The sequence below is a fragment of the Ammospiza nelsoni genome, chromosome 6, assembly GCF_027579445.1.
Source record: "Ammospiza nelsoni isolate bAmmNel1 chromosome 6, bAmmNel1.pri, whole genome shotgun sequence".
Taxonomy (NCBI): Eukaryota; Metazoa; Chordata; class Aves; order Passeriformes; family Passerellidae; genus Ammospiza; species Ammospiza nelsoni.
This window is the reverse complement of record NC_080638.1, coordinates 7,199,376-7,214,947: the sequence shown is the minus strand read 5'-3', so window position 1 is coordinate 7,214,947 and position 15,572 is coordinate 7,199,376. Positions and strand designations below refer to the sequence as shown.

Genomic DNA, 15,572 nt, shown 5'->3' with positions numbered 1-15,572 from the left:
GAGAATCATGTCTCTTCCATGCTTTTAATACTAACCCACGAGATTAATTATTATATTTAGTGTCTAGGACAGCAACACTTCCTACTCAGCACCTGTCATGGGTCCAGCAATTAATTGCATACCACTGACCTTCACAGAACACCATGGAAATTTTACTACTGTACAACTCAATTTGAGTCATACAACACTGCCACAGAACTATGTCTTATTACCAAAAAAATCATGTGCTTACAAAAGGGATAGTTGAGCCAACTGAACTATTTATAATTTGCAGAATAAAAAACATTTCACAAGGTTTACAACATACACAAAAAAAATATTTGCAGCCTTAATACAAGACAAATGTTACCAAGATTCACGTTATAGACAAAAGCAGAATGGAAAATATTCCCCGAAGCCATAATGGCAGGGTTATGTAGTATGCTATTTAAAAGCTATTCACCAATGTCTTCTTCCTATTAGCCCGAACTCCATGGTAGAGAATAAATTGAAGAAAACCTATTAATTCAAATTGTGGTTCTACAACAGAGGGATTGGATGTGTAAGACAAAGCAGAGGAAGGACAGGACCACGCTGGCACACCTGACAGTGCTAGGCCCAGGTTTGCCACCTTGGAGTTCCCTCTCTGCCAATTTGCTGCTTTGAGGGGGCTACATCCTGCTTATGGCATGTTGCTGTGGCTCAGCCCCAGCTGACAAACCCAAAACAGCCCCACACCAACATGATCAAGAGAATTAACTCCATCCCAGCCGAGAGCAGCACATCTGCCTTACTCTCTTCTAAGAAAACGCTGCAGCTCAGCACATTTCTTCAAAGCTCAGGAGTCTCCTTGCTCCTTTCCAAACCAAAGGGTTCACTAAATAAATAACTGTTGCATGACTACTCTAATTTCAAACTGGCATGCTAATGTAAGACCTGGTGGAAGTCAGGACTTTCTCCCTGGTTTCAAGGGCTGTGTCCAGGATGAAATAACTCATCACGCCCAGAATTCCAGCAATGCCTTCCAAGTTCCCAGGCTGGAGTGACCCAGCCAGAAACCTCCACTCTCACACATCTGCACCTGCTGCACGCTCAGGGAGGGAAAGGGATGGTGCAGGCAGGGTCTCAGGCTTTGTCAAAGGTGCACACGTGCAAGAGCTGCTGGTTTCATAGCTGGCACTGTCCCTGTGCACTTCCGAGTGTTATCCAAATTTCCTACCGGAGTGATTGATGGGCAGCAGTGCACAGTGAGGCAAAGCACCCATCCCCCAAAGTCAAACCCCAGAGAGTACCAAGAGATAACCATGGAGCAAACTGGAGGCCACTGCCAAGACCTCATGCAGTATTTTATGGAAGTGTGATATTTACTGAATACCTTGTTTGATTTTCCACAAGCAATGAAAAATGCTTCCTGCCATGACAAATTCCTCACATCTCAGGCAATGCAGTTCATTTCACCAAAATGCAGCTACAGCTGGGTTTGCCACATCAATCCAGTTTCACATCTTTTTTGGTTAAAGATTTGTAATCTCTGTGGCCAGGGACAGTAAGATTACCTAGCAAACAAAGCTCACCAACACTGGTTTGCTTTGAAGGATCACCTACACATGGAATGGATGATATCTGCAAGGCAATTCAGGGCTCTGTGAAGGTTGATATTTTGTTGTGAGGGTTTTTTTTTTCCTAAAAAGTTCATTAAAATTTTTCAGTTGATATAATAGATTCTTCCATTTCTTCAATACAGCAGAGGAAATGAAGTGAAACTAGCTTCATTGTAATGGAAAAGTGATCTCATAATTTAATTCACTTTGCTCCCTAATCACAAATGTTCAGAGAGCACAAGCTAAGGAAGGAAGGTGTAAAGTGATGCTGCAACCTAGCTCCCACAATTAAAAATCTCCTTTCCTGAAGGAGTCTGGGTTGCAAACCAGAATGAGGCACACATGGTACCGAGATTACGGAAAAGTTGTGGGCAAGGCAATGGTTCAGAGGCAACAACCCTGCTCTGAAACCAAATCCAAAATTCCCGTTGGTTTTGCTGACACCTTGGCTTAGATATCCTTGAGGCCTGATCCCAGAGCACATTAATGCAGACAGAGGTGCCTGCAATGACTTGTTCTACAGCCCGATGTAAAGAAGTCACAAAATGAGCACAAAGATGACAGACAAGCCCCCCTCTCCCACCAGGAAAGCTTCTGCTGCCACCTCTCCAACACTTTCACTTGTGCCAGAAGTGCCCTCTGCCCGCCTGCCCCTCCAGCTGTCCAAAGTGTCCCCTGCAGACAGCACTGCTGAGCAGGCAGAGCACGGATTAAACAGCATTACATGCTCTTTCTGTCAGTTTGTTCCCACTAATCTAGAAAATCATTTTTCTCCTTGTGGATATTTTTCAATAAGACAAGGGAGATGTTACAGAAAAAAAAAATAAAAATCTCCAAGATCAGAATATATCAGAAACTTGAGAATACTTAATGTGTCATTGTGACCATGAATATGTACACAAACACACACACAATTAAAGTCAAGTATTTCAGAGGAGGTTTAAAAAAATAAAATATGTTCAACAGGAAGAGTCCGTTTAATGTAGGATTTAAGCAAGGCTCTTCCATTTGCATAGATCACTTACAGCGGCAGCAATTCATTACCTTCTCCCATAAAATCATGCTATATTTTGTCTAAAGCGACAGATTCCTTGCAGATCACAGTGCCTTTCTCATGCTGCTAATAAGATAATCTGTTACATGAGGCTTACAAATCCATTTAAATTGATTTTAATTAATGAATCAATCACTAGCCACTGATGACTTGGTCTACAGACAGCAAGCAATTCAAAGCCCCAGGCTTCTAATCCAAAACCAAAATCCACATTAGAGCAACAGGACATCTCTCTGATCGATGGCAGCACAAAGATGTTCAGTTCATACACATTTAAAGTGTATGAACCTGATCAAAATGTATCTCTAGATCTTATGCATTACAATTCCCAAATTCAGGACTGTTCAACTAGAAAAGCAATATTAAATCATTTACATTTCTTTGCAAAGGGAAAAAATTAAATCAAGCACAACTATAACCCGATTCTAAACTTAAGATGCTAATTCCACTTGAAGGTTCCTCCCTTTGTTCTCCTTCCCTGTGTTAAACAATCTGTTGTTTAACATTAATTAATAGAAAATTGCACTTCTTACGATCACAAACACGAACAATTCTTTTTACATTTGCTTTGATGCTGTGCAAAGCCACTGCTGTTCTCCACTGCTCAAGCGCTTACAGTTTCCCTCAAGCAGAAAACAGGGAAGAAGTGAGATTTCTGTCCCAAAATCAGCAAGCTGGAGCAGCGGGAAGAACATCCTTGTTATTGTAGTAAGTTAATTATTATAATTATTGTTATTACAAGGAGTTAATTACAATGCAGCAAGCTAAACCCACAATGGGCTGTGTGATGCCCAGCACTGCAATCCCTGGAGCACCAGCATCTGCCTCCATGGCACAGGGGACACACCTGAGAGAGCTTCTCCTCCCTTGAGCAGCAACAGCTGGGGCTCCAGCACCCCCTGAACCAGCCCAGAGCAGGGAAGGAATGCTGCCTTTGTCAAAAATCCCAGTTCTGCCTGTTTAAAAGAGCTCTGCATTTGTTTTTGACCAATTCTGCATATACAGGTTAACTAACCCTGTCAAAAGTAGACTTTCTTTTTTTAATGTAGTACCTACTAATCTGTTGCTCTCAATACTCTTATTCTTCCTGGTTTGTTAAAAACAAATGGTATTTTGGAGGGAAGAATAAAAAGAATAATTAAAGAAGGTGGGTTTGGCCTTTATGTGCTGCTAATTAATTTGAGTTTAATTAACCAAATAATAAGTACAAGATACCAAACTATCTTTCATAATATTTAAGAAAAGCATAAAGGGTTGAACACTTTCCAGGTGTAAACACATTAGGACCAACGTTGTACCAAGCCTGAATCTGGCCCCATTAGCTCCAAAAGGCAAATAGTTCATCCCCTTGCACAGATGTCAGAGCATACAGGCACTCCAAGTTTAAAGGACAGACTCTGCAGCCAACAATGCTCCACTGACACAGAGACAATCAATGTGTCCTTGATTATGAGGAGGCAAACAGTTTTCACCAAAAAAAAAAAAAAAAAAACCAAAAAAGAAAAAAAAAAAAGAGACTGAGAACAAATCATGTGTTTTTATTTTATAGGTTCCAAGTTGGGGTTGGGTTTTTTTCAAGCCCTTTTGGAGTGCTGAAACAGAATAAAAATAGCTTGTTGCACAAGCATAAAACAAAGTAACTGCTAAATAAACATTTTGAATTTACTCCTATGTGCTCAGTTCTCACTCCCATTAGTCTTCAGGAGTTGGATGATTTCACAAAAACATCTTCCCGTTTTCGGGAAAACTGATTAGATGGGTTCTGTCCAAGAATTGTCCCATAATGTGTTCCCTTTATTTCACACGCTGAATATGACTGCTGGAAAATGTACTGCAGCACAGAAGGCAGTATATGCCAGTGCATCCTGACATTCAAATCAAGACCACAAATTATAAACAGTTTCAGCAAATTGACTCGAGAGCCTTTGTTCCTCAGACATACATCTTCCTATTGCTTACAAAAGCAGCATATACTAACCACGAAGGCTGCTATAGCCAGTACTGGGAAAGGAAGTTATTGAAGCCTGGATTTCCTGCTTTCAGCCCAAGCCAAGAACGGCAAGGCTTGTAGTGGTTTCAGGAACTGACTCATCTAATGATTCATGGATAAGATACTGGTTTTAATATATTTCTGATCATAAGACTCAAACTTCAAAAACAGGGATGCTTAGTTTTTATTTTAAAGTAAAAAAAAAAAAAGGTACATCAATCAAGCAAACAAATGTTGTCATGGGACAAATAAGCTAATAATTATTAATGTGTTTTACAGCTTTTTTAAAATGGTGTGTTAAACATCCTGGAAATTCATTTAAAGAGAATGTTGACAATTGAATTAAAAATCCACTGTCAAAAACTTGAGTACTTTCATTGCAGTCCTGACAGAGCTGAAATCCAAGTGGAGGGCAGCTGGGATATCAGTGCATTTTTAGAGATACCCTTAGGTACAGGTATGGCTGCTACACCCTAATCAATGACTAGAGCTAGTCTAATCAATGATTAGAGCTAGAGCTGCCATTGTTAATGCACCTGGTGTCTTCAGCTGTGGACACAGAGTACCGTCAGAGACTGGCTGGTAACAAACAGCCAGGGAGGTTTTGTTCCAGGAGTGACTGAAACTGCTGAGGTCAACCCTACAGCAATGACTAACACTGGATTTTAAGTGCTCTCACACACACCCCCCTGCATTTTGTGCTAATTCAGAATTCAAGCCCAGTTTTTATGCACTGAGCTCTTCCAGAGGAAAGCACGCCTTCCAGAGCATCAAAACCCTTTTTGCCCACAACACAAATCTCATCAGTATGCTGTAACTTGAACTGCCAGGCTCTTGCACCTAAAAAATAGCTGGTGATGGAAGCTGAATTCTGCCAGGCTCATGTATGGAAAAGTACTGGTTTACTTTTTAATTTTTGAGCTGCAAGCTGCAGCCGCTCGCAGCGTGCTGGGGACGGAGGGGGATGTTGGCATTTCTGCATTTCACCCCTGTGCACAACCAGCAAAGGGGGGGGAAAAAAAAAAAACAAAACCAAAATGCATCTTGCTCAGAGGAAAATAAAAAAGCAAAGCAAAGAAAAAAGCAGCAGTTAAAACACTTGACAAGAAAAGGCCAAAGTGCGCTCGGTGGCTGGCAGTCATTTTATGGCTATAGTCCTACAGCAGATTTACTCAGATGACGTCAGTGGCTCCAATCCAGCTTTTCTTTGGTAGCATTTACCACTTGCCTCTTGAAGCCTCCACTATGCTACAGAGCAGTAGACCATAATCAAAATTCCCTTTGTGAAATAGAGTTTACCTCAGGGCACAGAGGCATTGCAAGCTGAATTGCAGGCTCTTCACCCTGTACTGCATGCCCAGAAATAAATAACCTACAATACTGTACTCTCCTTAATACAGAAGAACCATTAAAAGCAGCCTGCTACCTAAAAAAAAGGGTTCTTTAATTTGTTTCCAAAATCTCAGAAGCCAGAATATTAGTTAATTTTCCAAGCAACCAAGAACTATAATAATTCTGCTACCCTTTGGACTTCTTCATATTGTTTTTAGAGATTCTGGATGATAAAGTTATTTATGGGTCACTGTTTCACCAGCAAAAAAATTACTAATGCTAGAGGCTAAAGTGAATCTGTATAGGAAGCTGCATATTTTATACTGTCTTCCAAATGTGCCCCTTCAACTGCTTATCTACAGCTGCTCAGTAAGCATACAGAAAATATGCCAAGAAGCAAAGCAAGAAATTACTGTGCATAAGTAATAGTCAATTTAATGAGCAAAATACACATTATTTGGAGCTGTGCGTTTCCTATCACAAAGCAGTGGCTGAAACCAAGGGAACACCAGTAAAGCCAAGTTGAGGAGATACCAAATAAACTAAAACTTCACAGGCTCTGGAGTTTAATCAAAATAACCCCCACAAAGATGAGTCCTATGGTACTAAATAAACATAGATTTGTTATGTTTTCAGGGAGCCAGCACTCCAAAGACAGCCATAACCATTATGGGTGGTAACTGGATATATCAGTGAACTGAAAATTGCCTCTCACAGTTAGGCGCTCAGAAATAACTCCCAGGGAAGATGCACACATGCCTCAGGGAGCTGAAAGGCTCAGCAGCCCTCCTTGCCCAGGCCCTTTGCTTACCTGGCCCCCAGTCACACCAGGATGAGAGATCACAGCTCTAACCTGCAATGCCCAGAAGCCAAAAAACACTGCTGCCACCAGACTGCACGAGCCACACCATGGACCTCAGCTCCAAATCTGAATTCAAAACAGATTTAAAGTTTGGGGGCAAGCCCAAACCAGCCCAAAGTGGACAGACACATTTCATGTCCCTGCAGAGAAAACAGAAGCCCTGCAGCAGCCTCAGATGCCAAGCCAAGCGCAGGGAGGCAGAGCAGCAAGGTGGGAGCATCACCTCTCATTTCCCTGCCCACCCAGCTGGCCCCTGGGTCAGCTCCTGCCTTTTTCCAGGCAGTTCATCTGGGTGGACTTCAGTGAAATGGTAAAGAGTGGCCCACTGCTCAAATTGCTCACATTTCACACAAATGGAGACTAATGGGGCCAGATTCAGGTTTGGTACAATGTTGGTCCCAATGTGTTTACACCTGGAAAGCGTTCAACCCTTTATGCTTTTCTTAAATATTCACACTCCATTGCACACAAATGGAGAAAAATTTACTTTTCTTTGCCACAAAAAATGTGGTGTCAGCAAACAGGTTCAGAAGATGATTGTGAATTTCTTTGAGAGAGAATATAAGTCCTTTTCTTGGTCATTAAGGACCTGGACATGAAAGGCATGGCAAGCACAAGTGGCCCTTTCTTTCCAATCTCCAGGGCAAGGACGGGCTGGGAGCAGCAGCAAAGGGACCCCACAGGACACCATGAGCAGCAGCAGAGGGCAGGGGCAAGGAGCACCTGGCACACCTGACTGCAGCAGGAGAGACACAAAAAAATCACAGGGATCCAAGGGCAGGAGAGCTGAACCAGGAGCAAGAATGTGTTCCCAAGGGAAGAGGAGGGTCCAGGGACAGCTGGGGTGCCCTGCAAGGAACAGGCAGGAGACAGGAATGCGCTGCAAGGTCAGAGAGCGGCACAGGCACATCCAGCCCTAAGGACAGCACAGAGAACTGAATGGAAGACTCTATTTATGGCTGGAAACTCCTCCTGCTACAAAATAATTACTCCCAAAGAAAGGCAGGGCTAGGGGCAAGATGAAGGAGCTTCCAGTGGCTCTTCCAGTCTTCTTGTCTTTCAGTTGATTGTGGAAAAAGCAGGGGAAAAAAAAAAATCTTCAAAGATCAGCTGGCAGCAGATATAGGGACATGACTGGTTTTAAAGGTTAATTTTTTTGAAAGAATGAAGGTAAAACCAGGGATGTGGAAACTGTTTACAGTTTTGTTTTTCTATTTTAAGCTGTAAACCACCTTTAGGACAAGAAAAAAAAGTATGCACTGATATTGGTGATAGATTAGGTGTGAATAAAATTTCCTTTTTCCCATTAACTATTGTCCCAGATCATCATATTTTTTTTCAATTGATATACACATAACAGAAGCTTTAATCCCCTAAACCTCTATGAATTTACCTTTTCTTCCAAAAGCTATTCTGACATTTTCTCCCCTCAAAACCAAAATGTCATTCCTGAATTATAATCTCCCAATAAGAAAGACAACCATGTAAAAAAAAAAAAACAAAAAACAAAAACAAAAACCCCAAACAAACCATGCCAACTAATTCCAAAAATAAGCATTGCTGTTCACAGCACCATGAGGTGAATGAATGGTGAGAGATTCCACCATGGGAATAATTGTGATGTCTATAATGTTAAGGAATAATTTGGCACCAAAAGTACCCAAGGCCATACTGGTTGGCGATTCAAACACGAAGCATATCAAACCACCACTGATAAGCTAAATTAACAGATAGCTTATCTGAAGCATATACTGGCCATATGGTGCCACAACTTCTGTTGCCTGTTGCTGGCATAACAATAGGCTACTGCAGTCTTAGACTGGAAGCACTATTTGACAAACTGTCAACAGCATTTTTATTTTTTTTGCAGAGCTCTAGGGCAATGGCACACTCGCCTATTTGCATTTTTTTTTTTTAAACAGGTGAACAAAGAGTAAACCAGATGTCGACTTTAGAAATCGAGCTGTCTGGATCGGGAGATTTAACAGAGGCAGGCATACTGCTACAGCTCAAATCTAGACAATGAGCTTTTCTAAAAACACTCTGGCCTGGGGGAGTGGCTATTTAAAACACTTGGCTTCTTTTATTTCAGCACTATGGAAGTGAATTCTACTCTTAAGTGCCAGCTCAAATGAAGTCATTTTGTTTCACTGGGGCTTTCTTTGCATTTCAGAAATGTAGCATGTACTGTAGTAACGGAAAAGACCAAAAATTGGTGGGGAGCGTGTGATGTGGAAAACAGCAATTTGATCACATTCAAAAAAAAAAAAATTGAAAGGACAATTAAGGCGCAAGTTACATGAAATTTACTTTTCCTTCTCAAAAAAAAAAAAAAAAACAAAAAAAACCAAACAAGCCAACACAACCAAAACAAAACTAACAACAACAAAAAAAAAAACCCTAACCACTTCTGAGTGCTTTAGGAAAACCTGATATTTACAACCCCCTCAAGTTCCACAAAGACAAGCAAAACTGACCAGTAACAACCATTTGCAAGGGGACTTGAATATGTTACAGAAACACATAATTACCAAATGTATCATGAAAGTTGTCTTCCTGATTCATCTAAAAAAATAAATCTTAGTATTTGAGGAGAAATAATCTTTTCATAAGAGCGCAGCAATCTACTCAATCATTATAAAAATTGACAAAATAAAAACGACTGTCAATCAATATATAGTAGGTCTGTCTATGATATTCAATTATGAAAATGTGCTTTTAGCTGTGTTCTGTAGGAGTGTGAAAGACATAATGAGAAAAATAGATAACTTTCTGTTCTAATAATCTGTTCTGCTTTGATAGGCAGTTATGGGAACATATTTATTTTCTGACTTATACCCAGCTAAGTATGTAGCATTTTTAGATTATCTTTTCAAATTGTTCTTGAACATTCTCCGTTAAAAAAAATAAAAACTCCTTTCATGTTAAGTTGAGATTGCACTTGAACTCTTTCCAAAAGCCAGAGCTGTACTGAATTATGATAATTAGAAAGCTGTGCGCATAAAAGGCAGCACAGTTGATGCATTTAAAAAAGTTCATGCCAGAGAATATAAGTTCAATATGTTCTCACATAATTAACATTTCCCATCATTAGCAGCAGTTTTCAGTTCATGTATCTGTAAAAACAACAGCACTCGTCATTGTTTTAGATTCCCAGTCAATAGCATTTTAATAGTTTTACACATAATCCCAAACTTTGGTCCCTTCCCCCTCCCCACACATGGAGATTTCACATTCTACCTCCCGACCTGCTAGCAAACACACTTGGATTCTGTGCTCGTGTGCTCCTGCAGCCGCCCAGAGGGGCTCTGAGCCCCGGGCTCAGGGAAAGCCCAAGGAGAGCTGGAAACGCCAGCCAAGGTCCGGCAGGATGCAGGGCAATAATCACGCCGCTCCAGTAAACAACGAGCAGGAGACAAAGAACAAAAAGTTGTAGGTGATACCTCGCACTGGACAGGAGCCAGACTAACACAGGCTGCCTCTGACAAGGCAGGCACAGGCTGGAGGGACCAGGAAATGGGGTCAGAGCCCTGCGCCAGCCGGGCAAGCAGCGCACACCCTTCCCACACTCGCGGATTTCCACCGCGTCCCGGCCCCGCGCACCGAAATCCACCCCAGCAACCAGGGCACGGAGCTGTGGTGGGTTGCTCTTTGAGAACTTCCTGGGTGGAATAACTCCAGTTAGTTGTTAGGAGCCAGGTTTTGACTTTCAATCCCGGTGTTTCGAAATTAATGTAATTCTGGTTGAATATTAATAACCTGATCCAGTATAAAAGTTGCTGAATCTGCATCAGCACAGACAGAAATTTTGGCTTTTCAAATGACAAGATGAAACTCACAGTGACTGCAGTGGGATCACAAAAACGAGAGGTTTGTTGTATTAAATCAGAAAACACTTAGCTGAATATTATGTGACAGATCTGAGGAGCAAATTTGAAGTTGCTGCCTCAAAGGACTTAAGTCTGCAACTTTTCACTCTCTTCTGTTTTGGAAATGAGCAACCATTTAAACCAAACACAAAATTATTCCAGGAAATATTATTCCATCCTTGTTCCACTTGCAGAAGTCAAAAGGAGTTTTGTCCAAGAACAGAGAGCAAGATATGGTCATAAAGTGGGAACTTATTGCAGAGATTTTTTTTCCTAAAACTGTGTCTTCAGCACAGCTTAGAGTCAGTTGGCTTTCCAATTAATAATGCCATTCATCTGTTCATACATCACAGGATGCAATCTAAATTACAGAGCACTTGCACAAACTGCCACAAAACCTGTAACAGCCCTTGCTGGCAGGGAGATGATTTACCTCCTGAAAGTTCTAAAATTTTGTTGAGATTCAAACAATTCTTTAACAGAAAAGGGCTGCAGTTTAGGAATATAAACCATCCCCACTTGCGGCAAGCGCTAATGGCAGAGCACAACACGGCACCACAGCAGAAATCAAACCTCAGGTCCCAGAAAAAAGGATTATTTCTCTCATGAAAAGGTAGGGCCCTCTGATGAGCTGGAGACTTCAAAATCATTTTTAAAGGGCCAATTTGCACCCTCATTACAGCCAATGTAATCCAGCAACAGGCCGTATGAAGTTGATGGAATTAGCCTGAATTTAGACCAGATTTCTCAGAAGTCAGCCCTCGCCTCATATTTGCACATGCTATGAGTAAGAGCCCAAATGGAATGAATGATCAGCTGTTAATAGAAATTTGCCTTCCAGTCTTAGGCAGATTACAAGTTAAGCAGAACATAAGCCCCGAGCAGAAATTTGAAAAAGTATGTGTGTCAAATCAATATTCTTTTAAATCAAAGATGTCCTTCTTTACACATCAAACATCGCACCAACCATGGACATAAAGCACATGCTGTAAATATCTCAGTATTTGATCCAGCAAATGTTTGTTCCTATGAGTCATCCTGGTCACTTTAACCTGAGCAAGGACTGGATCCAGCCAATACTTTATTTTTAAATAAATGGAATCACTACAGAAAGACAGTTTTTAAACCATCTCCAGAGGGGTACAGGGTTAATATTAATGACATGAAGAAATACCAGCTAGAATGAGTGATGTGCATATTTTTATATTTATATATATATGGTGTGTACCCAGTAAGAAAGCAAGTGCTCATAACAGGTTTGAAGATAACCTTCTCCCAAACACACACATCCAGAACTGCACGGTAAATCTCCATGTTTTGGGAACAATCTTAGGCACCTCCTAATAAAATGAGATTACTCCTGGTGACATTCTTCCAGCAGTGTAACCATCCTACTTTACAGACTGAAAACTGACAGCTGTATCATAATACACAACTGCAGGTCTTTACCTTTCACTTTTTTTTAAAGAAAGTTGCCAGTATTTCTCTATAATTCTGAAGCTTTTATTCCTGTATTGCCTGTAATGTACCTTGAAAGTTTGTTTACAACATTATCACAAAGGCAGCTTAAACAGAAAGAAGGAAGAAATGGATTTTTTTTCCCTCAGCATGTGACTCAACTGAACTTAACTTTTTCAGGCATGGACAAACAAAGCCCAGAAACCGCTTTAACAATATCCAAAACCACTACAGCATCCAGCAGCAGCAACAACAACAAAAACCCAGTGGTTCCAAGGGACACCAAACACAGCACACACATGCTCACACATCCCCACACGCTATCACTGCCCAGCTGGACACTCATGGCCGCGGCTGCTTCGTAATTAAGTTTCTGCTGTTCTTTTCTCCTGTTTAATTAAAACTCCTTTAAGCACACTCTGTCTTTACTAAGACTCCTGTCAAATCAACATTTCTCCTTGGCTTCAGTGCTCCTGCACACCCCACTCAGCACAGAGTAAGAAACTGTGGAGAATATAAAACCACAATTTGAACCTCAAGAGCTGCTGCTCCACTCTCCTGGCTGAAAGGGCCAATAATATTTACTTCACCAAAGCTTTGTAAGCAGGATGGATGCTCAAAATACATTGAATGTGTTTAGCAATAAAGAACTTCCCAAAGGTATTTCTAGATTGCTAAGAAGAAAAATGGAAAGAATTTTGCATCTAAAATTTCTGCTTGGTCAGCTGATAAAAACCTGGAGCAAACAAAATGCAGAATTATCCCTACTGGTATAGGAAACTCTTTATGATGTAATTAAACACCAGGGCAGCGTGAAAAGATGTGTTTTCCCACAAAGGTGAAAAAATAAATGCACCTCTAAAATGTTTACCCTTTGTGAAAATAATTTCAAAAAGTGAATTTTAAAAACTTGCAACTTCAGAACGAGACTCAAATATAAAATCTTCAGTTTTGTGTTTCAAGAACATCTGCTGTATTAATTCCTGTATTTCTATTCCCAAATAAAGCGTGTGTGTGTATACGTGTGTATATAAAAATACATATGTTCCCATACAAACAAACATGCAAGCTTCCCTCCCACCCCCAGAAGTAATTCAATATCCAGGTCTGTGTCATTTTTAACAGCACCATCTTACCATCAATACAATCTAATATTCTGTAATGGTATTCCCCAACTATTTATAGAGGTAGAATACATCATACGTTACAGACACACATTCCCAATCTAGGGTTGTAAGAAGAACCCTACATAATTTTAAATTAAGTCCTAATGTAATTATAATCATTTTTGTTTTCATATTCAATTGCAGGTAGCACGTAGTTATTTACATGTATTTTCCTGTTAGAGGCATTCCCACAGAGATTTCCATATTAGATGTGCTGCAGAATAACTGAGCATGCAGCCAGGCATGTTATCCACACACAGCTCCCAAGTCAGCCCTTACCCAGCCCTGCAGAACCGCTAACCTGCACGATTGCATTTCCAAACTTTATCAGCACGAAGAGAAAGCAAATATGCTCCTGCTAATACAGGAATACAGCTGCACATGGACTTTTTCTCCCTGAGGCTCTGCCATTTCAGCTTACTCTTCTTATACACGCTATTTTAAGTCAGAAAACACCGGTACAATCGGATGTTTCTTGCCCTTTCTTGCCTAGAAAGGAGCAGTTTAAAAAAATCCTGGGAGCCATTTCCATTGAGAGAGCGCAGGGCAGAGCTGCTCCCTAACTTTCCAGCACTTCTGGAGGTCACTTTTCATTTCTCCATATCAAAGGCAGGCACTTGTTTCTAATAAGTTAACAACTCTCCTGAGAAACGTGGGTGGCTGGTATTTCATTGTTTCATAAATATTTTTATACTGGTAACACCGTTCAACTTAAAACAGATTTCAAGAGGAGAAAAATCACGACTAGGACCGTGCTCGACACAGAGGCAGGAGCGCAAACTTTTTTCCTTGGTGAAAACAGATATATTTCCCCCCTCGTCTCGCTTTATTTCGCCTCGCTGTTTTTGTTTGGTTGTGTGGAGGGGGCCGCTTTGTTTTAATTTGGGTACAAAAGGCGCACTGTATAAGTTTTCCCTCCCCCTTGGAAGTGTACTTCCTTTGAAAGCGCTCCTCCGCGAACAAAGGCTGCCACCGGCCCTCCGCACCAGCTGGGCGATGGAGCTCTTCAAAACCTCGCCGAGAAATTAACAAAAAAAAACCACCAAAAAAACCACCAAAAAACACTTGCGGTTCCTACCGAAAGGAAGTTTTCCAGGGACAATCTCCTCGGCGTTGCTGTAACTGCGACTTTGTCTTTTTTGGATACAACGTTTCTGCTGACTCCCGAAAATTTTCCACTTGAATGTGCAATTAACCAGCAGCGGCGGTGGCAGCGGCAGCAGCTCTGGAGAAGGAGAAGCAGCAGCGAAAAAGGACATTCCTTCTTTCATCTTTTGGAAGAAAACAAGCGCGGGGAGGGAGGGAGGCAGCGCCGGGAGCTCCGCGCCAGGCCGGGGATGGCTGCTGAGCGCTGCGAGCCTCCGCGCCCGGCCCGGGGCTGCTCCCGGCGTGCGTGCTTCCCCGCGGGAAAAAAAAAACAACAAAATATGTGAAAAATGCCAAGGATCGGTGCGCGCGTGTGCGAGGGGGAGAGCCTGTGTGTGTGTGAGAGAGAGTGAGAGAGTGCGAGCGGCGTGCGAGCGCGCCCGGTGCCGGGCGGTGACTCAGGCCACGGAGTGCGAGCGGGGGAGCGCAGCGGAGCGGGGCGGGCGGCAGCGCCTGTTGCAGCTCCGGCCGCGGCCCCGCAGCGCCGCAACTCCGCGCCGAGCAACTTCTGCCCCCGCCGCGGCCCCCGGCCCGGCCCGCCCCGGCACCTGCGGGGGCTCCGGGCCCCGCTCGGGCCGCCCCCGGCCGGGACGGGCCCCCCGCCCCGCCGCACAAAGCGCCCGCGGCCCCGCTTACCTCCGCGCCGCGGCCCCTGCGCGCACCGCCAGCGCGCCGCGCTCCGACGGCAAAACTTCGCCCGCCGCCCCCGGGCCGCCCCGGCTATTTATGGCCCCGCGCCTATTTTTAATCCGCCGCCCGGCTATTTATACCGCGGCCGTAGGTTGCCGCGGGCCGGCGGACGGAGCCCTCCGAGGATGAGTTGCTGCCCGGCCGGCGGCGGGGCGGGCCGGGCTCCCGGCCGGGCTGCGCGGCGCCAGCGATGCGAGGAATGCGCGGAATGAGGGGAGGAATGAAATGAACGCGGGAGCGGGGCGGCCGCGGGGCGGAGCGCGGCCCGCCGCCCCCTGCGGCCGCGGGCGGGCGGGCGGGGCCGCGGGCGGGGCCTCCGCGCCGCGCTGACCTCATAGGGGAGCCCGCGGGAGGGGGCCCGGCCGGGGCTCCGCGGCTCCACCGGGGCTCCACCGCGGCTCGGGGGCACCGCCGGGCCGGGCCCG

At 43.4% G+C, this 15,572-nt stretch overlaps 1 protein-coding gene across 6 annotated transcripts in view; it reads right to left on the bottom strand.

The window, feature by feature from the left end:
- The window catches only part of TEAD1 (TEA domain transcription factor 1), a 152,891-nt gene extending 137,645 nt beyond the window's left edge, over positions 1-15,246 (bottom strand). For all 6 annotated transcript variants that reach the window (XR_009418594.1, XM_059473921.1, XM_059473915.1 and 3 more), the window contains exons 1-2: positions 15,094-15,246; positions 14,390-14,536 (exon numbers count right to left, since the gene is read on the bottom strand). The gene's annotated coding sequence lies outside the window, so the exon portion shown is untranslated. The remainder of the gene's footprint in view (positions 1-14,389; positions 14,537-15,093) is intronic.
- Positions 15,247-15,572: the final 326 nt, after the last annotated feature.